Below are 22,860 nucleotides of genomic sequence, written 5' to 3'. Positions count from 1 at the left end.
GCTAATCAGCAATCAGATTAATTTTGGTGACAGGAAAGGTAGCTCCTTGAGGGGAAACCAAACTTACCTGGCTACCTGGTCTGACAGATTTGCCTCTTTGATGCTGTGAAAAGACTAATTTTGCTGGTCATAGATTGTGAGCTATCACTCAATGTGTCCTCATGTTTGATGTTTAATTTGTCTGATTTTCAACCACAAAAAATTATGTCACATTCTTGGTTGAGGGACATGAGGCCAGACCAGGGGAACAGATCACAAGTGTCATGACCTGGTGACCCCCACACTATGGATACCTGCACTTTTATGGCATTCTTTATTAAGACAAGAAACTCATATAGAACTCAAGATATAGAACTCAAGAAAATGTTCTATATTTAGCCAACCTGAGTCTTTAAATATGAATGCCTGAGTGTGTAACTTTCCTCTTGAAAAGATTCTTTCAATAAACAGATACTTAGACATGATTCTGGCTCTTTCCTAATCAATTTAATAAAATATAAAAAAGGTGAAGGTTGTTCAAACCATCTAATATCATGCTTTCATGTACTGTTCAGACTGAAGCCTGATGCTCCTCGGCTTCCAGGACCCTCTGGTTACATCTCACTGGACCATGAATATGAATTTCACTCTCTTTTTGTCCTGGGATTCTTATTCCTCACTCACAGTGTGAAAATTTTCTTGATTCTTAGAAGAGGTGTGTCGTTCCATCTCAGGAGTCAGTGGTCATCAAATAGCAGGGGCTGTACATTTATAGTGCATTTAATGACACTAGAACTTCCTGGAGAATAAAAAGCAATTGTCTTAAAATATATTTTACTTCTTATAATTATGGCCAGAAACAATAATTTAATATTTTATTTAACCTGAACAGAAATGCAAACCTGCAGGTGAGTTTGGAAATCCTAGAAGAATAATACCCCAAACCACATGGTCAGTGTGAGAGTAGACAGGGAAAATAGTCTTGCATTTTAGGGAGAGTACCCTCAGAGCCACTGGGAACCCATGTGAGGTAACTCTAACTGCAGAGTAGAAGAATTACAATATATGGAATGGATTTGAACTAACTTGAACTTAATTTTAAAAAGAGAGATTGGATGTAGTCTATGTGATTGGAAGTCTTCTGATTCCTCACACAGGTGTATCTGGTGAGTTGAGAGAAAAGTTTTGAGTTTGACTCTCCTTAAGTTGCTAGTGTCCATGAGAATAAAATAAAAGTAAAAGACAGGTGACATATTCCACTGGGAAAGCCACAGTTCTGTTTTCTCCAGTGGGATCATGTCACCCTCTTACAAATGCTAAAATTAAAGTCCTACAGAGAAGTGAGATAAAGACTTCTGTTTCTTAAAACTGTGCAGGATCAGCTCAGGTCCCCTGACTCTCCATGCAACTTGCCTAGGTAAGTGTCTTTCTATCGCTCAGATGCAGCATCAGTGTGTGAGTAGGCTTCTGTGATATAGAAGCATAATCAAAATAGCCACATTATATGTCATTCTATTTGTTGACTGTAAAGTATGCAGTCTCCTCTATCCATACTCAACACTGCAGAGGTTTGTTTTCCCTAGAATGCAAAGGGAAATTTACTTTTTAATAGTTGTAGCCCTTAATTTAGTGACTGTTGAACATTTCTAGATTTTTCTCATAAGAAATTATTATTTAAACTAATCACTTTTTTGGTTCCCATCTATTTCTAAAACTGGAGTGAGTTAAAATTTTTGCTATACCAATTTTCAATTCAGGAGTTTTCACTCTCTCAGGGAAAAACTGTATTTCTAATATTTCCACCTCTTGAGTTCTGAGTGGCAGAGCTAGGAGAAATGCTGCCTCACTCCACTCTGAAATCTTGCCCCTCAGTCAAACTTAATTTTTCTTTTGCAAAACCAACTCTGTCTTGTGTTGATTTCTTCTTTTTAATGCAGCACTTGTAACATACCCAGGTCCTCATGCATTCTAGCCAAGTGCTGTGCCACAGAGCTCCATTCACAGCCCCTACTGCCTCATAATTTCAGTATATTTCTTCTGCAAAAAAATACTTTGAAACTCATAACCCTACATTTTACTGACATAATTTTGGTGATATGACAGGTAGCTGCTTGAGGAAAAACCAAACTTCCCCAGCTACCTTGTCTGACAGATTTGCCTCTTTGATGCTGTGAAAAGACAAAATTTTGCTGATCATTTTTTGTGAGCTACCACACAATGTGTCCTCCTGTTTGAAGCTAAGTTTGTCTGATTTGCAACCCCAAAATTTATGCCACATTCCTGGTTAGGAAACTTAAGGAAAGGACTGAGTGGAGGATTTCATTGCCTGGTGACCCCCAAACTATGGATACCTGCACTTGTATGGCAATAAACTCAATGTTCCATATTTAGACTAACTATGGCTTTAAAAATGAATTGCCTGAGTGTGTAACTTTTCTCTTGAAAAGCTTTTTGAATAGGTTAATACTTTAGTCATGCTTCTGGTTTCTTCTTAATCAATTTAGTAATATATAAAATGTCAAGTGCCGTTTAAATTGTCTCATATCACTGCTTTCATGGACTGTGCAGATTTGAAGACTGAGGCTCCCCCACTTCCAAGAGACCTCTGTTCACATCACACTGGACCATGAATATGAATTTCACTCTCTTTTTGTCCTATGGATCCTCATTCCTCACTCACAAAATAAGAAGTTTCCTGATTCTTACAAGAGGTGTGTTGTTCCATCTTAGGAGTCAGTGGTCATCAAATAGCATGGGCTGTACATTTACAGTGCATTTAGTGACACTAGAACTTCCTGGAGAATATAAAGCAATTGTGTTAAAATATTATTTACTTCTTATAATTATGGCCAGATTCTATAATTTAATATTTTATTTAACCTGAACAGAAATGCAAACCTGAAGGTGAGTTTGGAAATCCTACAAGAAGTAATACCCCCAACCATATGGTCAGTGTGAGAGTGGACTAGGGAAGATAGTCTTGCATTTTAGGTAGAGGACTCTCAGAGCCACTGGGAACCCATGTGAGGTACCATGAACCCCAGAGAAGAAGCATTACAATATATGGAGTGAATTTAAACTAACTTGAACTTAGGTTAAGAAAATGTGATAATGGGTGTAATCTTCATGATTGGGAGCCTTCAGATCCCTCACATAGGTGTATAAAGTGAGTTGAGAGAAAAGTATTGAGTTTGACTCTCCCCAAGTTTGACTTTATACATCAGAGAATAAAATAAAAGTAACAGACAGGTGACATATTCCACTGGGAAAGCCACGGATGATTTCTTCAGTGGAATCTTGTCACCCTCTTACAGATGCTAAAATTAAAGTCCTACAGATAAAGACTTCCTTTCCTTAAAACTGCAGGATCATCTCAGGTCCCCTGATTCTCCATGCAACCTGTCTAGGTCAGTGCCTTTCTATTCCTCAGATGCAACATCAGTGTGTGAGTAGGCTTCTGTGATTTAGATGAATAATCAAAACAGTCAAATTATATGCTACATTCTTTGGTAGCCCTAAGTTATGTATCTTGCTCTACCCATACTCAAAAGTTCAGAAGCTTGTTTTCCCTAGAATGTAAATGTAAATTTTTATTTTAGTAGGTGTAGCTCTTTAATTTTGTGACTCATGAACATTACTGGATTTTTCTCATAAGAAATTATTGTTTAAAGTAAATAATTTTTGTTTCCCATCTATTTCTAAGACTCCAGTGAATTTAATTGTTTTGCTGTATCAGTTCTCAAAGTACATAGTGTTATATTGTCTGGTTATTTGATATTTCAGCATTACTAATTCCTATTCATATTAAGCAAGGAAAAAATAAGTTTTATCCCCTGAATATTATTATATATACTTCATTTTCCTTCTCATTTTCATGCCAATTCTAAATATTATTTATATATTTCCTTCCATGCCTGGGATAATGAGAAATAATTATACATCAAAATACTTTTGTATTACTTGGAAGGAATAGTATTTTTTGTTCAAATTATTTACTTACAACATTGAACCTCACATTTCTATAAACTATCAAGTAGCATTTTCTTATGAAGATATATTTTGTCTCAGTTTTGATCTCACAAATGTAGACCAATGGAGTCTTGGTGGTCAGGGGGTTTCAAGCTGGATCAGTGTCCAGGTTCAACAACTGCTTAAGAGATACAATCAAGTAGCAAGGGTTGTGATCACACCTGGTTTCTAAAAGCCATAGGTGTCCTATCTCCAATATGTGAAGCAGAAAGGGGACATTAGTAGAGAATGGATGGTGAACTGGACCTGTATAACAGTAATCCAAAATGTCCTTTCATGTATCTAATGTACACCACTGAATGAAAACATATAGCTTAGTATTTACATGACATGCTTTGATGTGTCCATATTGCACCTAAGAAAACAGTTATATCCTTCTCCCTTTTTCTATTCCAGCATGTAACTGTTGACACACAGGACACAGTAGCCCAAGTTGATGATCAGTTCTGCTGAGAGCCATCCTCCAGATCTACTGCTGTCTGCACACTGTCTGGGGTGCACTGATTTTGACATTGCTTACTAGCTTCTGGCGCATTTGATGATAGCACGTATCTTAGGGTTATCCATGATTTGGAAGTGGCAGAATGCACAATATTTCTACCTTATTCAGGGAAGGAGAGGGAGTCTGCACAGAGTTAACTTTCCCTCATGGGAACCTCACAGTGTCAGCTCTAAGAGACTATGTGTGTGACATTTTAAAGAAGCAGATATCTTTTTACATTTTTCTCCACTTGTTCATTCACAAATCTGTCCACTTAGTCTTTCCTTGTTTCCTCATTGTGACCTCTCTGAATGTGAACAGTTTCTGAAATTTCTTTCCACATTATTTTTCTGTGACTCATGTCACCATATTTGGAACCTCCATTGTAAGAACAGATTATTTTCTCCAGTGTTAAAATCATGGTTTGAGACTTGGCACTTTAGGGGTAACAGGTGCTACTTCAGCATCCTCTCCCTAGATCTCAGATTGAGGAGGGAATCCTGCATCATCCTGATGATGGACAGGCCTACCGAGCTGCACCCTGATCTCCTAGAGTGAGTAGTACTGGCAGATGTGAGTGGGATGAGGCACAGGGAGAGCACAGGCTAAGAGAAGTCCTATTATCTTGCTTTTATGAAATAATCATGTTTCAGAAATTTTTCTAATAAAACTGATAAATCTGGTCAGAAGTGGAAACATTACATTCTTTTTAATACAACTACATGTAAAATGTATGGGAGTGCACTGTAGGTCTCACTAACACATATGTGTGATATGCCCCATGTTGTAACAGTGAGATGCTTCCTTGCTTGCTGCCTTCATTGCTCCAGGGGAGTTTATGCATGTCAGGGACTCCTGAGAGCATCTGACTCTGCAACTTTCTTTGATCAGTAATGTGAGCAAAGAGATAAATTTTCCACCTGCAACTAGGAAATTTGTCCTATAGAAAAAAATTGTAATATTCCCACCTGTTTTCAGGTAATGTTCCATGGAAAACACAATTCCTTTCCTGTGTTTGAAGTTCCATACCACCAACTTGCTCAGTCCCTCCATCCCATGGCGATGCAGGCAAGACTCAATCCCCTTGTTGATGCCTAAAACCAGATCCCTGTGCCCTCAGTCAATCGCTAAATCAGATAGAGACTTTCTCTATTTTTTCAGTGCTCTACATTTTATGTTCTTAACTGCACAAAACTGAATTAAACACAAATCTGTATTTCATAACATGATAGAAGGAAAACATAATTATTTCATTTTCTGTAACTTTTAAGGGGAATCTTCAAATGTTACATGTCAAGTTTATATTGTTTTAAAGAATTTTGGAATGAAAATGTCAGGGTATATCTTATTGCTTTATGTGTGCACACAAGAACGTATTCATAGCTACATGGAAGACACAGAACTGTGTAGTGTCATGCCTACTCAAATCCATCTGTGACTTAAAATATAGATACTTCCAGACTATTATATTAGTATTTTTCTTTTGTTTCTCTTCAATATAACAAGGAAACAAATCTTCTACTGAAGGTATGAATAGAGAAAACATTTTTTCTTACTAACTTTATCAGTTGTAAGAGATTAAATTTTTCTAATGTCACTAATTATTTTCAATCTTAGACAAAGTCACTATTTTAAAGATTTCAAAGCAAGTATTTAACTGGAATCGAAACACTTAATTTGTCTTGACTTCTTATCATTGTTGAGCTCCCTTAGTAATTCGTGTTGTAACAATAATTTTCAGGGTAGCTGTGTAAATAACAGTCTTATCTTTTGTTTTACAGGATAAAATGTGGGAATGTGTTAGTAGTCTCATTGTAAATGTTACATTCTTCATAAATATACAGAATAATCAAAATCAAAATAAAGAATGTACCTTTATTCTGTAGGGAGATACTTCATGAGAATGTCGTCATCACATTGCCGTTTGCTCACTAAAAGAAAATCTGAAACTTGTTCTCTTACGTAAACTCAATTCTCAGGGTGAAGTTGGATTCCTTTCTCCAAATGAAAGCACTAAAATTTATGGCCCTGTAAATTGTGCTGGCATCATGGTGCATGCCTGTCATCTCAGCAGCTTGGGAAGCTGATGCAGGATGATTGTAGGTTCAAGGTCACCCTCATCAACTTACTGAGGCCTTAAGCAACTTAGTGTGACCCTGACTCACAATAAAATAATAAGTGCTGGTAATGTTGTTCAGTGGGTAAGTGTGTTTGGGTAAAATCTCTGGTTAAAAAAAATAATATGTGATTACTTTTCACCCTTTCTCCATATTGCCAAAGAGTGCCAGAAAAGATATTTTGTAATAATATCCTGCTAATAAGAGATGGTCCTTCCCTATTAGATATAGTTTTTTTCTGGTATAATCAGATGTATGTAAAATAGTATAAGTGGTTAAAAATCCTGGGTTTTTGATACTGATATCCAGTATCAAAATATATATTAATTAATAATTTCAAAAACTCTGATTTTAGAGTCCACATTTTGAAATTTGTTTGTAAAGTGTTGATGAAAAATGTAGAATAAAGGATGGAAAGTATAGAACAGCACAAGTCCACCTCATTGGCACCCTTTCCTTGAGAGTTCTATTTGGACATTCCTGCAATCTGTCTCACTTGAATTCACTTCAAATATGATACACTGAGCTTTATATCAGGTTGCTGCACACACTAAGAAAAATTAATAGTGCCTGACTTGTGTGAAGCAATAGAGGTAAACAGAAGATGCCATACTTGAGTATTGAGAAAGTTTGGAAAGGGTGCATTAAAAAGGTACCCATATATTTTGATGTGGGCTGTCTTGTTGGTTGGGAATGTCCAAGATGGTAATAATTGAGATGAAGAGAGCTTATCTTCCTTTTTTCCTCAGATATTGACTATATACTTATTTCTGCCAGGAAAAAAAAAAAAAGACAAAAGGCGGCACACTTTACAATTTTATTGCTGTAAGAAATGCCTTTTTTTTTCCCAAATTTTCATTGGGATCACAGCCAACGTCTTCCTGCTTCTCTTTCACATCCTAAAATACCTTCTCCACCACAGGCCCAAGCCCACTGACCATCACTCACCTGGCCCTCATTCATCTGCTGATGCTATTAATCAGGACATTCCAGGATATAGACATTTTTGGGGTTCATGACATTTGGAATGACATCACATGTAAAGCAGTTGTCTACTTGTACAGGTTGATGAGAGGCCTATCTCTTAGCACTACCTGCATGCTGAGTGTCCTTCAGGCCATCACCCTCAGCCCCAGAAGCTCCTTTCTGACAAAGTTCAAACTGATATCTCCACAGCAGAGTCTGTATTGCTTTTTCATTCTCTGGGTGTTCGACATATTCATTAATGTTCATATTTTAGTCTCCATGGGAGGCCCCACCAATGTGACATCAGGTTTTCCTTTTGCATCTGAATTCTGCTCTATTTCCCCAACAGGTTACTACTTCAAGACATTATTTTCCCTCATGGGAATAATTCGGGATATTTTCCTTATAGGGCTCATGTCGCTTTCAAGTGTGTACATGGTGACCCTCTTGTGCAGGCATAAGAGGCAGTGCCAGCACCTTCACAGCACCAACTTGTCTCCAAGGGCATCCCCCGTGCTGAGGGCCACCAGGACCATCCTGCTGCTCATGGGTTTCTTTGTAGTCATGTACATCATGGACTGCTGTATCTCTTCTTCTTCTGAAAAGATGCTGAATAAAGATCCAGCCCACCTTGGAGTCCAGATGCTGATGGGCAATGGCTATGCCACCATCAGTGCTTTGATGCTAATCAGCACTGAAAAGCAGATCATTATGTTCTTCCAATCCACATTGGGAAAGATGCAGAAATGTTTATGCAGTTTTGGGTATACTCTTATTTTGTCAACCCACATTGTTTATTTGTGAATTTCCAAAAATTTATTCATGTTGAAAAAAACATAAAAGAGGTTGATGGAGGTTTTGCTTGAATATTTGTCTTTTTGAAGTTGCTAAATCAAATCAGATATAGTTGTACACACTTTTCATTTCAGTGACTCATGAGGTTGAGATAGGAAGATCACAAACTCAAGGGCAGCCTCAGCAACTGAGACTGCAAGCAACTTAGCAAGACCCTGTCTCTAAATAAAGTATACACATGACTGGGATGTGATTCAGTGTTTAAGTGCCTCTGGGCTCAATCTCTATTTTCCACTCCCCAAAAACTAGATGCTGAAACACTAATGGGCTGTTTTTTACTAGTCAAGACTAAAGCAGGTATCTTTCACTGTCCAAAAGTTTACAAAATGTTTTCGCCTTCGGCTGGAAGAAAGCATTTTGAAATAATTATTCAGTTTTCATAGCAAGGGAAAGATCTTGTTTAAGTACAACTGTTTATGTGCCTGAAATAATTGGTGTTAGGATTCATTTATTTTATTACAGCAGAAAACAGGATAATGAAATTTCCCCCATGTTAACTCCAAGAGCTTTTCTAATCATAATTGAACATTTTATTCTCCATGTTTTTATTTTAAATTACATTTTTCATTTTAATTTTTGACTATATGATTTTATTTTATTGTGAATGATAAACCCATAGTGAGTGTACGAAAGACAGCAGCAGCAAATGAGTCATCAGAGTATAGGACAGAACACATATATCTTGGAAACAGATGATCTAACCCCTGTCACAGTTCTCCTATTGGTGTAGTGGCCTTGAACTCGTGAGCTAACTCTTTCATCCTCAGTTGTATAATGCAGACAGTATCTGTTTTGAGGTTATGATGTGGATGAGAATTGACAGCACTGTTCTCTTTGGCAGCATGTGTCCTGATATTGGCACGGTGGAGAGGAGATTGGCATGGTCCCTGCACAAGGGTGGCATGCAGATGTACAAATCATGCCACAATGAAAATATAAGAGTAACAACTACTATCCATGTGTGTGGATTATATGCATGTATTAACTCTTTATTACCATAGTAATGCTGTTGCAATAGAAGTATTACTATCCCCACTTAAGAGTGGAGGAAAGTAAGACTCAGATAAATTAAGTAAGTGAATTCCATAGGAAATATATGGAGAAAATTAAGATTTGAATACTGAAAGTCAGTCTGTAGGTCCTGGCCTTCCAGAACATAGCCAGTGATCTGTACTGCTGCTAGAAAAATGATCATTTTGAACTGGCATACAGGAGTCACAACAAATGCTATAGACAACCAGGGACTGAAATGCCAGTAACAGTCGTACATCCTTCCAGCTCAGAAATACAGCTGGATGGCAGGTGGCTGTTTTGACTTCTAGCCTACATACAGTAGTTAGGCTCCTGGCTTGAACTCCACAAGGTCAATGTGAAAACTTTTCAGTAGCAGAATTGTCTAACCCCTGGAGGACAGCCCAAGCCATCACCTTCCTTGTGGAGTAGCATGTGAAGATTCCAGTTGCATTTCTGGGGATACTGTGGGGGACCCCCAAGGTCACTGGTCCACAAGACCCAAGATGCTGCTGTTTCTCCTGTCAGTTGAAATGTCCACTGCCATCCGAGTGGACATTGCCTCCCTTGTTGTAAGTTAAAAATACTGTACACTAGAAAATATTCAAATCTTGTTTTCTGCTTTGAGATGGAACAACTAAAGAAAAACAGTCATTGTATCTTCCACATAGTTTTAGGAATACTGGGGTGCCACAAGGCATCAACCATGTGGCCAAAAGTTGTTGGGCAGGACAAATTTTGCTTTGGCAGAATGGTTTGCTACTGAACAAATCCTTTCAAATTTGCATGTCATATTTGTTCAGTTTGGGAAAGAGAGTCCACCTGTTCTTATCCCAGCACATCACTGCCATTGCTATGATAGGAGGAACTTGGACTTCCAATTTACATGATTGACTAATTTTGAAATTGGGGAAGGAAAAGGGAAGAACTGCCTTTTGAATGACCATGACTGGATACAGGTGGGCAAGTTCTAAATGCCCAGGATTGGATTTTATATCCCAATTAAACCTAAATACTGTCTTCTCAAAAAGGACTACCAATCTATTTTATTCAAGTTCTTCCTTTTACTTTTGATATGTTTGGACTTATTTGCAATTTTCTTCTTGTACTCTTTTTCAATGCTGGTGCATTGTAGATATAAATATTTTGAAGTGAAAATAGCCCAAGGTTTTTGGGTCATTTTTTTCCTTTTCAGCAATTTGAATAGCTATCCTGGTGATTAGCTGTGCTTGGGGTGGTGTTTTCCACCTCAGTTGAAGATTGTCTTCTTTGCAGATCTGAACTAAATCCAAGATGCCAGGCTGGAAGTGATGAATTGGGAACTCCAGATGAGGGTTCTGAGCAGAAATTTATAATATCCATACCAACAAAAAGGTACAAATTAAAAAAATACAGAGGTCAAGTTTGTTTATGATGAAGGTCGAAAAATCTTGAAGTTCTCAAATGGACTGAGATCAGACTCTAACAGAAATTTTGTAATATTTATCAGGCACTCCAGTATAAAATTCTTTTCTTCACAACATACCAGTTTCCCTTACTTTGGAAGGACTGACACAAATATACATCTCAATAACAATAAAATAATGACTCTCTTATCCTTAAATGTCAATGTATGGTCAGGTTGGGTTAGAGTCTCCTGTCAGATGTCTAAGACTAATTTGGTCAAACTTAAACTTTTTCCTTTCTACTGATAGAGTCAGCTGAGATTTTTCAGTGATCACTCTTGGGAACTTGTGAGAAGTAACTTCACTCCTTCAGCTTTTCCTCTATCACTTGTGCCATTTGTCAGATCTTACTGAATAAATGTGGCTTCTATTGGATGTACCAGAAATGTTTCCCTGTTCAGTTACCCTCCACTCTGCAGAATGTGCTCTGATTGGATTCCTGTGTTCTGGGGTCCTTTTGATCTCAAGATGGGGTAGTCAGGGGACTCACCAGAGCTGTAGGGCCCTAGAGGGATTCCACTCTTCCTTGGATCCTGGTTGACCTTAGAGAGAAAGGTTCAAATTACTGACTATTTTACTGCCTTAACTTTGGTCTCCATGTTTTCATTTTAAACATCTAACAGGTCAGTTTCACCAAACTTGAAGTAGGAGTACTACTTTTAACTTCATTGTATATAATTTTATAGTGACCCCTTCAATTTCAGTGGGATCATTATTGTTGGAGAAAATCAATGTTATATTCTGTCTTATAGGTGATGGCTTACTCTCTCAACTCAGGTTTTTCTATTAGAAACAGTGCTTCTGCAAAACAACAGTAGGAAAACTTACAAAGTTTTACAAGGAAAATTCAAAATGAAATTAAAAAGAACAAAACCATGCATACATAGTAGCTATAAACCAAAAAACATAGGTTTTATCCAAATCCTTTATTTAGTCATATAATATATCACTTTTTTTTTATTTTAGTTCACAGTATTCTTTAAAATGTACCTTTTGAACAGAACATTAATTGTGCTTAATTCTGTCCTATTTTGGAGACCTCCTAAATTGGTGTGATATGAGAGGTAGAGATTTACCTCAGGTGAGGTGGAGATCTTGACAAATTTTAGGTAAATTGGTTTATTTCTATATCTGATCTTTGCCTTTGTCTTAGCAATCATTTTACAAAAGTCTCATACTTTATTTCCTGATTCCATCTGATTTTCAGTTAACAGTACAACATTACATCTGAAACATGAATCAAACAAAAATTCTAACAGGGCTGTAAACAATAACAAATCAGATTCTCCTTGTTACTTTCCAGAAATCATTTAAATTTCCATGTGTGTAAACAAAGATGACAAGAAATTAAAAGTGTGTATATAAAACAACTTTACACACACACACACACACACACATATATATATATATATATATATCTTGATAATAGATTACCTTTATCCATTTTCAAAATATTAAATACCAATTTCATTGATTAATTCTTTACAAGTCTAAATGGGACTGTTGTTACAGAAAACTTTAATTTGGAGAGCACCTCCTTTATATGATACTGCCTTAAGCTTTATATTTTTAAAAGGCTATTTACTTGAAGAACATGAATACATCTTATATGCAGAGAACCAGAAATGGCAGGAGTCATATTTGCATAGGTGTTCTTATTAAGTAAGTATACTCTGTTTAAAGTTTAAAACTGTGCTTAAATTTTACTTTAAAACTTATGAGATAATTAATATCTCAGATAAATAACAGTTGTTTATGTAACCAGTTAGAAATCAATTATTTAAAAGATTTTAAAAGAGCAACATACTATAAAATTTTAAGGCTTAGTTTCCCTAAGAAAACCCAATAAATGCAAGAAATAATCTTGATAGATAAGGAGACCAATTTTTAAGGAGTCCTTTTTCCTAAAGATAGAGAATTTTAGTTGAAACACATTGTGTTGAAAGAAACTTTACACTGAATTTTTGAGATTTACTTTCTACTATTTTTTTCAACTTACTAACACATTGTACAACTTCTTTAAATCCTTAGTTTTGTCCTTTTGGAATTTAGCATAAAAACATTAGTTTAAAATCCCTTCTAATTGTCCATACTAAAATATATTTCTATGCCTATAGCTTTCTTATATGTCTTTTCTAGTGTCAGAGCCTTTCTAAAATTTGCATTCTGAAAAAAATCCTTATCAAATTTCTAAATTTAAACTAATCATTTCTTTCATATTAAGGTGAAATATTTTGTTTCACAGAACTAAAATACAGCTGAACTTGTGCACTCTTTGCATTGAGGATAACCCCTGTTAGAAGTTGAACTCTTAGTAATCTTGCTTTCAGTGAAAGCCCAGAAAAAAAAAAAAAAAAAAAAAGTCTTAAGCTGTTTTTGTATTTATCAATAACTTAAGAAAACACCTTTATGAACATTAATCTCTACAGGTTAAAACTTGTTTACACACTTTCAGCTTAGGTTACCCATGACAACCAAGGTATCAGGCACATCTCGGTACATTTTAAGTCAGTTTTTGCTGCCAAAGGAAAAACTTTAAAAGCAAAGAGCATTGTGCTTTAACTATTTTATAGATATCAATGTTCTCTTTATTGACTGTCTACCTAGAAACCTGTGGGTTAGTAATCTTAAAGATATCTTTACTCATTTCTAGTTAACCAAGTGAAGTCATGTGAATTGAAAGGCATTAGAATTAATTCCCTTTTATTTAAAAAAGTATGAGTGCTCATTTACCTAAATAATAATTTGGTAGCATGAAAGATATAGACACAACTACATATGAGACACAACACAAAATACACAGAGGTGCACAGATATACATACAAACAGAAACAAGGTTTTTACATCTTTTCATCAGACTTTCAATGTCTACAGGTAGGAGGCAAATACACTATCAAATTTAACCCATGAGAAATTAAAGTAGAGCCTGTCACAGATTTCGAACGTGTGAGTCAGACATGGGAAGAGTCTGTGCTTTCCATTTTTCTTCCCTGTCAGTAGGCTAAGAATTTTTCCTGGAGACTTCTTGTATACCCCAAACTCCCTGAGAGTTAAATGAGTCCAAATAAATCATTATTTTATTCTCTTTGGTTTCTTTTTCCCTTTTGTCCTTTAGTAACTTTCAACATTTGATCAGATAGCCCAGAGGACTATCTGGGGGAATTTGGGTGTCTTATGCCCTGCTGGCATCCTTTTTCTCTAGACTAGAGTATTGTTTAGAAGCTGAATCCCCCTTTCTGGAGATTTCTTGCACACATGTCTTGGTCACACTCACATAACCTCTGGGATTTTCTGATGATCAAGACAGTACTTCTTTCTGAAGAATAGATTTTTCTACCTTGATCTATGCATTAAGACACCTGGAGGGACCTGGTCCCTTCTTCACTTGGGCCCTTTTCCTGTATTGTGCATCCACTTTTGACATTGGGTCCGACTGGACTCAGGAATTGCAGGTTTCCTCCCCACTCTAAGGCCACTGCAGGAAGAGATCAGTTCTGTCTCTGAGGAGGGAGTCTCCTCAACCTCCTGGAGGATGCATGATTACTCATATCACATGCCAGTATTGTTAGAAATAAGGACCCAGGGAAGGCAGCCATGACCTTTGAGAGTGGCAGAGGTTGCAGTTGTGCTGATCAGGTGGTGCCTGGTACTTGCTGTCCCAGGAGCTGCTTAAGGACTTCCCCTTACTCTGGGTGAGCCAGGTGCACACCGGAGCACAGGATGGGATGGACTCCAGTACCACAACTCACCAAGTACACTGTGAGTTCTCAGATGAGGCCTTTGGCTTCAGCAGGCTCTATCTGCACCACGGAAGGGCACGTTCTACAATTAGATGATTTACTAGACCCTGGAGGATGTGCACTTTGAGTACTGTTGTAACCACTGGCTTGAGGACCACATGTCCGAAACAGTCATAGACCTGTACAGTTTTTTTTTTTTTTTTTACTTTTCTATATGTATGTTATGATCAAATTATTTTTAAAAACAAGAAAACTAAAAATGTTTACACAGCAATCATAACTGGAATTAGCAATGTATGTATATGCAGACATCAGTCTATTACAGCATAGTTAGTTTATGCATTTTTTAACATAGTTTGGTACAGTTTACTTATAGAGCATTTATGAGTTTAGTTCTTTTCCCTTATTTGCAGACTTTGAGTAAGCATTGTCCAATGTAGAGTTTACTTCCAAAATCTGTTTTTGTTTTCATGTGAGTTAGTTTGGCTCTGCAATCACAACATATCCGTACCAATATCCAGTGCCTTTAGCCACGGATCTAAAAATTTTTTATGGTTTTGACTACATAAGCTCTTTATTTTTGAAAAGCAATTCATCATTGTACTTTATAAAACTTTATTCCTTAATATTAGCACTATCGTCAATTTTAGAGTTATTTGATCTTAGTCATTATATCAGTTAGTTTGGAATGATTTATATATTTAATGTATTTAGGTCTCATGTGAAATATAAAACTATACAGTCTATAGTATAGTGAATTTGTTGAAAAATTCACTTAAATTCCAGGTTATTATTGATAACTATTACAACTTACACTTGTCCTCCTAATTGTTTCTGGCATTGTATCCTTTTTATATTTTAGTATATGCTTTGTTCCTTTCTTCCTACAGAGGAATATTGTTTGTAATTGTGATTGTTAGTTTTTGTACAGTGATCAGATTTTATTATTTTCATTTACATTATAGTGTAAAAATAAGTTATTAAAGTTCATGTGCTTTTAAATTATTTTGTGAACACATATTCATCATACATGTAGATGGGGTCCAGTGTGACATTTCCATATATATGTGCAGAATTCACTGATCACTGTTAATTTCCCCCCACTCCTCCTCAACCTCTGTTATTTTAATTTCATATTCATCAACTTTTGACTTTTTTCATTATCATCTACATAGGAGAGAGGACATGCAGTAATTGTCTTTCTGTGTCTGGCATATTTTACATAAGAAATTCTTGTAGTTACATCCATTTTATTTCACATGACAGGACCCCATTCTTATTTAGGGCCCCATAAAACTACAGTGTGTGTAAATCTCCATGTCATCTCCACTAAATAGTTGCCAACAATGCACCAACTGTTCAGGGAGAGCTACTCCTTTCTTCTAAGAGGAGCCCCTTGCATGTGGGGTGACTATGACTGGGAAATAGTTCTCCAGAGCAGTGGAGAATTGACAGAGGAGGTCAAAGGGAGCAGAGACGGGGAAGGAAGGCCATCACAGTTCTCTGGTCCTTGTATTAGCAGGTCAGATAGGGGACTAGATGTTCCAACACTGAGTCTGTGTCTTCAGAAAAGTGTTTTACAGACCCTCAGGATTCCAGAAAGATACACTCAAGGCTCAAGAATGAGAATTTTAAAATTGTTTTCAGCTTAACATGAATCCAAAATTTTGAAAACAAATATTTTATGGAGGACCTGTTGAATTCAGAATAGCATGTGAGAATACAGGCAATTTTAGGATAGCATATATTTAAGCAATGGTATAAATAGCATTTAAAGCACCACTGTGTGCTAGGGAAGCAGTCACAAGTCATTTTTCCCTTCAAGGAGCCTGCCTGAGCCCCACATTTGAGAAAAAAAAAAAAAATCCCTGCCAATTTTGGAGGATCTTCTGTGCTCTCTTGTTAGCCCATGAATAGGCCACCAGATAAAGAGGATTTCCCAGGCAAGTTGAGTTGAGGCCATTGGATAGTCATTTTACACTAATAACTCCAGTGTTTGTGTGAGTGTGTGTAAGTGCACATGTGTATTTTGTGGTGTTGTGCCCAGATCGCAAATCCCCAAAGACCACCAGGGAGCCGTCTCCGATGCAAAAGCAAAAGGGTCTTTATTGTAAGCTTGAGCTCAGACTTACAGCGTTCACTGACACAGCAGGTACTGGCTGAGAGTCCCAAGTCTCGATTAAGTGGGATTTTTATGAGCTCCACAGTAGAGCGGGAAATTTGAACAAAGCAAAGTACACAATTGGCTGATATTCCAACATGTGAGGTTTGGCATGTTTCCATTGGCTTAGGGTACCCAGGTCTACATATTGACATATGGTTTGGAATGTTAGGCATTGGCTTGTTAGCTCCCAATTGGTTGTTTGCCAAAGGCCAGTCCTAATCTAGTAGCCTTCCTGGAATTGGCTATCTAGGCCTGAAATCTTTCATGCCCTAAATGCAGCCTGTCATGGCTGCGGTTTAGCTCCCTTTTCAGTGGTTTGCTTTGCTGGCATCGGAATCCCCAGGAAAAGGCCTTGTTAACATCCACAGGGCTTCCCACTCCCCATTCAGATGCAGGTCATCTGGGGTGTTACCTGAGCATGTGTACTTCTAGCAGGTGTCCAGGAGATGGTAGTGGCCCTCCTTAGAGAGCTGGTGGGAGACAGAAGTGAGATCACATGAGTCTCTGGAATTTCAGATAAGAGTCTTGCTCTGTCAGCCCTCCATGCTCCCTGCTGGCAGGATCTCAGAGCAAGGATCATACCTGAGTCCCTGTATGACACAAGGCATCTAGACCTTGGTGTTTCCTCTGCGAAACCTCAAGTAAACCCAGGAAGCAACCAGGGGAACCACAGTGGCAGGCTTCTCTCCCTGCTTTGGGGATGCAACCTGGCAGCAAAAGAAAGGGAGACACCCAATTTCATCTCCCATCTCTACCTAGGTGACCGTGAGCAAGGGACTCCTTTCCAAGTTTGTTCTGGTGTGGGAGGGTCACCGAAAAGTCAGAGAGAAACATTGTTGTCTGCACAGGGAGCTAGTTGGAGCAGAAGTAATGGGCGGAGCGCTCGTGCGGGAAGCCAACCCAGAAGCAGTGGGCATGGCGGTGTTTGCTGAGCAAGTGTTTTCCAGAGAATGGGCGGAGCCTAGCATGACTGAGTGGAGCCCAAGGCACAGGAGTGCTGGACAGGACCAGAACAGGGGAAGCAGGTGAAAGGTGGGCTCCGCCCAGGATAACTCAACACAGAAATGAGATGCCAAGCAGGTGAGCAAGAGCAGGGTGGGTGAGTCCTCAGAAGATGAAGGGAGATGGCAGAGGCACATATATCTGGAAATCCTGTGGACCCAGCAGGAAGCAGGGTTCTTGGGCTCTTGAAGTCCAAATTTTTACCTCAATTTCTGTTTCACTGGAACCTTAGTTTCCCACTTACACAATAAGGCAATGGAGGGAGGCTGAGGACGTCGGGCACAGCCTTCCAGAGTCCCTCCCTCTCATGGGATGCTGGATGCTGTGGACTTTCCTGTATTCAGGAGGGTTGGGCTCTTGGGGTTTCTGGGAGGAATCCTGGGGAATGTCACCTTAGAGACTTTGATTTTGGGGAGAGAACAGTGTCTGAGCATGTTCACAGAGATATCTCCTGGTGCCTGCTGTGTAGATGGTGAGACCTGGAGGTTCAGAGAGAACAAGCGTGTGGTGGACTGTCACTCACTGCAGCCTGGTCTAGGTTCCACAGTGCCCCTCATTCACCCACAGGCAGGGTTTCCTGGTGCCTGGGAAGTGAGAGAAGCGTAGATGGGGAGGTGTTCTTGACCATGCCAGGGGCGACCTTGGGGACTTGCTGCACCTGAAAAGCAGGACAAGGAGCTACACCTGCCTCTCAGGCTGGTGTAAGACCAAACCCAGTTTCGTGATTCTCTAAAAGACAGTTTAGCAATGGATGGGCTGGGGACCAGTGTTTGGACAGTGTTAACATGAAGGCTTACATTTGGAAAATATCCTCATTTTTTTTTCTTTTAAAGTAAAAACTATTATATAGCAGGCTCTATTCTAGACAAGACAGAGATAAAAACAAGTCAGCCAGGAATCTATGCTTCCCTGCTGTTCCATCGGTCCAGCCCAAGAATTCAGGTACTGAACAGGTTGTGCCAGAAGCGTATTGTCACTAAACAGGCGCTGGCTCCTTTAGGCATCTGATCTAGTGATAAAATCTACGGGGATGTTTCCACTGCTGAATTATGCCATGACACACTTCTTTTCATGTCACTGAGCTGCCCCAGCCCCCTTTCATTCGTGTGATATAAAGATCTCCTTTAGGAGGTGACCTTTGTCTACAGTTCCAAGGACACCTGTCAACTCATCCCACCATCCACTCCCTGTGCTTAATGTAATTTCCCCCCCTTGTTAGAGGTACCGAGATTCTTATTAGACACCAGACTGTACTTAAAAATTTCACGGAAGCCTGCAACCTTGGGCTACCTGTTTACTGGCTTGGTTACTTCAGTATTTGTCTAAGAGCAGCAACTATTTTTAGCACAACTCAATGAGATTTATGCATAAAATTAATTTTCCTGATAATAAAGGGAATATTATTACACTTTCTATCCAGCGAGTTTTAGGTCCATCATCTTCTTGAAGAGCAAAACACACAAGTAGATTCTCAAGGGAGATAAGGGCCTGAATTCAGCCATGGCCTCTTCCTACAGCTGTCATTACTGGGATGCTTCTGGAATCCATGACATAATTGGGGGCATTCCTTATCTTTGCTTTGATCTGATTTTCATAAGCCAAGAAATAGAATTCTATCACAAGGATCCAACCTGGAAGAGTATCTTTATTTTCTACCAAAGTTAATATTTCACAAAAATCAGCTATTCTGCTTTTCTGCTCTGGTTTCTCAGAAATTTTTGTGTCTTTTAATTGTGTGAGACTCGTTATCTTAGGAGGGGGTCATGAAAAGAAATTGCATTCAAAATAAAAATAGTGAATTTCACCTGATTTCTGCTAGCAGGGCACAAAGGAACATGCCACACTTCATAGATGAGTTTCCTACAAATACAACCTATTAGGGTGGAGGAGATATTGGGATGATTAAAGTCATGTTTCTTTTAAGTCAGGGTTTTCTTGCTCCCATGAAGGAACCATGAACTCTACATCCTTAAAAACATTTTAGTGCACAGTGTTGGATTGTTAAGCATAAACACAATGTGACACAGCAGAGCTCAGATAAAACTGAAACTTTATACCCATTTAAGGGCAAAGACCTTTTTCCTGCTAACCCAAAGCAATCAGCATGCCACTCTATTTCCATGAATATGAGTATTTAGATGCACTCTTTAAATGGAACCATGAAACCTGCATTTTTCTGCAATTATTAAATAACACCCTCCAGATTCATCCATGTTGTGGATAATGGCGCGATTTCCCTCTTTTAAAAGACTACATAACGTGTCCCAGTTTCTGTAACCACCCGTCTGTGGCATCAGGTACCTTTACTTCTTGGCTGCTGTGTGTAAGGCTGCCACAAACCTGGGAGCACCAACATCTGCTAGTGATGCTGACTTCCACTTGCTTGCACACTTTCCTGAGGGTGTGCCTATTCCACACAGTAGCTCTGACTCTTATCCTTGGAGCAACACCATACTGGTTTCAGTACTGGGGAGAATGAACCATTTTACACTCCCAACAGAGCATATCTTCAAAAGTAACGGTCACCTTTCTTTATACATCATAGCCATCCTGACTGCTGCAACAGAATATCTCATGCAATGATGGCAAACCATAAAATTAGTCTTGGCTCATCAACCATGGTCTCTTCTTTCTTTTCATTTTTCCTTCTTTCCATGATGTACCCATAAACTCTAAAATCTTAAACATATTTTAGTGTGCTGTGGTATTGTTCAGCATATGCAAAGTTACACAGCCAAAGGGCTCACCACTCCCTCAGTTCAGATGCAGCCCATCCGTGATATTACTGGAGCATGTGTATTTCCAATGAGTATCCATCAGATGGCGATGGCCTTCCTTAGAGAGCCAATGGGTGGCAGTAATGAGATCGAGTCTCTGGCCAACTTGCTCTGGCATCCTGGGTAAGCGCTTTGCTCTCTCCAGCCTCCATCTTTTCCCCTGGTAGAATGAGAAATTTGGACACCTCTAAAGCCTCATCCCAGAGCAAGGATCAGTACGGTACACCAACAAGGAGTCTAGATCCTGATGCTTCCTGTGTGAAACCCCCCATGCATCCTGGAATCATCCAGGGAGACCACAGTATTAGGCTTCACTCCCTGCTTTGGGATGAAAACTGGCAGCAGTAGAAAGGCAGACTCCCAACTTCATCTCCCATCTCTACCTGGGTGACCGTGAGCAAGGGACTGCTTTCCCATTCCATTCTGATGTGGGAGGGTCACTGACAAGTCAGTGAGAAGCATTGTTGTCTGCCTGTCAGGGTTAGCAAATGGAGCTGTGTGGAGACAAAGTGATGGGTGGAAGCGAGTGGGGCGGGGCTTCGGGGAGCAAGTAGAGGCCAAAGAATGGGCGGAGCTAGTGGGTGGAGCCAAACCCCAGACTGAGTGGAGCCCAACCCTTAGGAGTAGTGGTTGGAGCGGGTCCTAGGGAAGCAAGTATGGCCTGGCTAATGGGCAGAGCTTGAGGGGCGGAGCCAGTGGGGCTGGTGGGCGGATCCAAACTCCAGACTGAGTGGAGCCCAACCCCTAGGAGGAGCGGATGGGGCGAGGCCTAGAGAAGCAAGTAGGACCTGTCTAATTGGCGGAGCTGGAGGGGCGGAGCCAATGGGGCTGGTGGGGCGGGGCTGACAGAAGCATATTGAAGGCGTGCCCTGCCCAGAGCTCCTCAGGTGAGCTCAGCGCCAGAATGAGGAGCTTTCCTGGTGAGCTGAGAGCGAGGTGGGTGCGTCCTCAGGAGGCGAAGGAGCTGGTAAAAGCGCGGGTGTCTAGAAATCCTGTCAGAAGGCTTGTGGACCCAGCGGGGAGCAGGTCCCTTTGGTTTCTGCGGCCGGAAATGTGACCTCTGAGGCTGCTCCATCGGGGCCTTAGTTTCCCACCTACACAAGGAGGCTATGGAGGGAGGTTGAGGACGGGAAAGCCTTAGTCTCTCCCTCTCACTGGCCTGCTGTGGACTTCCGTGAATTCAGGTAGGTTGGGGTCCGTGGGGCTTCTGTGAGGGGTCGTGGGGATGTCGCATGAGAGACTTGGTTCTGGGAGTGACCTTTGCCCCAGCGTGTTCACAGGGACTCATCCTGGTGCCTGCTGTGTAGACGGTGAGGCCTGGAGTCCAGAGTGTAAGCGTGTGGCCGGCTGTCACTCACTGCAGCTTGGTCCGGATCCCTCAGGGCCCCTCACTCACCCATGGGCAGGGGCTTCCTGGGTAGGCGGCCTCGACCCCGACCCTGGGGACTCGCTGTATCTGCAAAGTAGGACCAGGAGGGACACCTGCCTCTCAGGCTGGCTCGAGGCCAAGCCCAGCCTTCTGATTCTCTAAAAGACCCATGAGCAATGGGTGGGGTGGGGACCAGGGTTTAGACAGTGTCTCATGAAGACCTACATTTGGGAAAATATTCTCCTTTTAAGTTAAAAATCATCATGTACCAGGCTGGGTTCTAAACAGAACACAAATAAAACAAATCAGCCAGGAATCCCTGCTGCCCTTCTGGAAGTTGGCTGCTTTGATCTATCCCAAGAATTCAGGCAAAAAAGTCGTTAGACACTAGATGGCGCCAGTACTGCACAGGCACTAAATGGGACCCAACTCCTTTAGGCATCTGATCTGATAGATCCATGGTGAATTTTCCACTGCTGGATTATTCTGAGACATACCATCCGGTTACCTGGCTTCCATTTCCTACCTGTGAGATAAAGGCCTCCTTCAGAAGCTGGACGTTCTGCTCCAGGTTCATCCCCATGAATCCCCCAAACTTTCATGAACACCTGTCAACACATGCCTCCTGGCATGACCTGTGCTTAATGTAATATATTTTCATTGTTAGAAGAGCTAAGCTGGGTCTGGGGTGGTGGTTCAGTGGTAGAGAGCTCGCCTAGCATGTGTGAGGCCCTGGGTTCAATCGTTGGCACCACATAAAAATAAAATTAAAGGTATTGTGACCACCTACAATGAAAACAAAATTTTAAAAAAAGTGTTAAGCTCTTTTTCAGACAGTAGGTGGCGCTAAAAGTGTACTTAAAACTGACCAAAAGGCTGGGGTTGTGGCTCCGTGGTAGACTACTTGGCTAGCCTCTGTTAGGCA

This window comes from Sciurus vulgaris, assembly GCF_902686455.1.
Source record: "Sciurus vulgaris genome assembly, chromosome: 19".
NCBI lineage: Eukaryota > Metazoa > Chordata > Mammalia > Rodentia > Sciuridae > Sciurus > Sciurus vulgaris.
The sequence above is the reverse complement of the archived record's forward strand: the minus strand, read 5'-3'. Positions refer to the sequence as shown.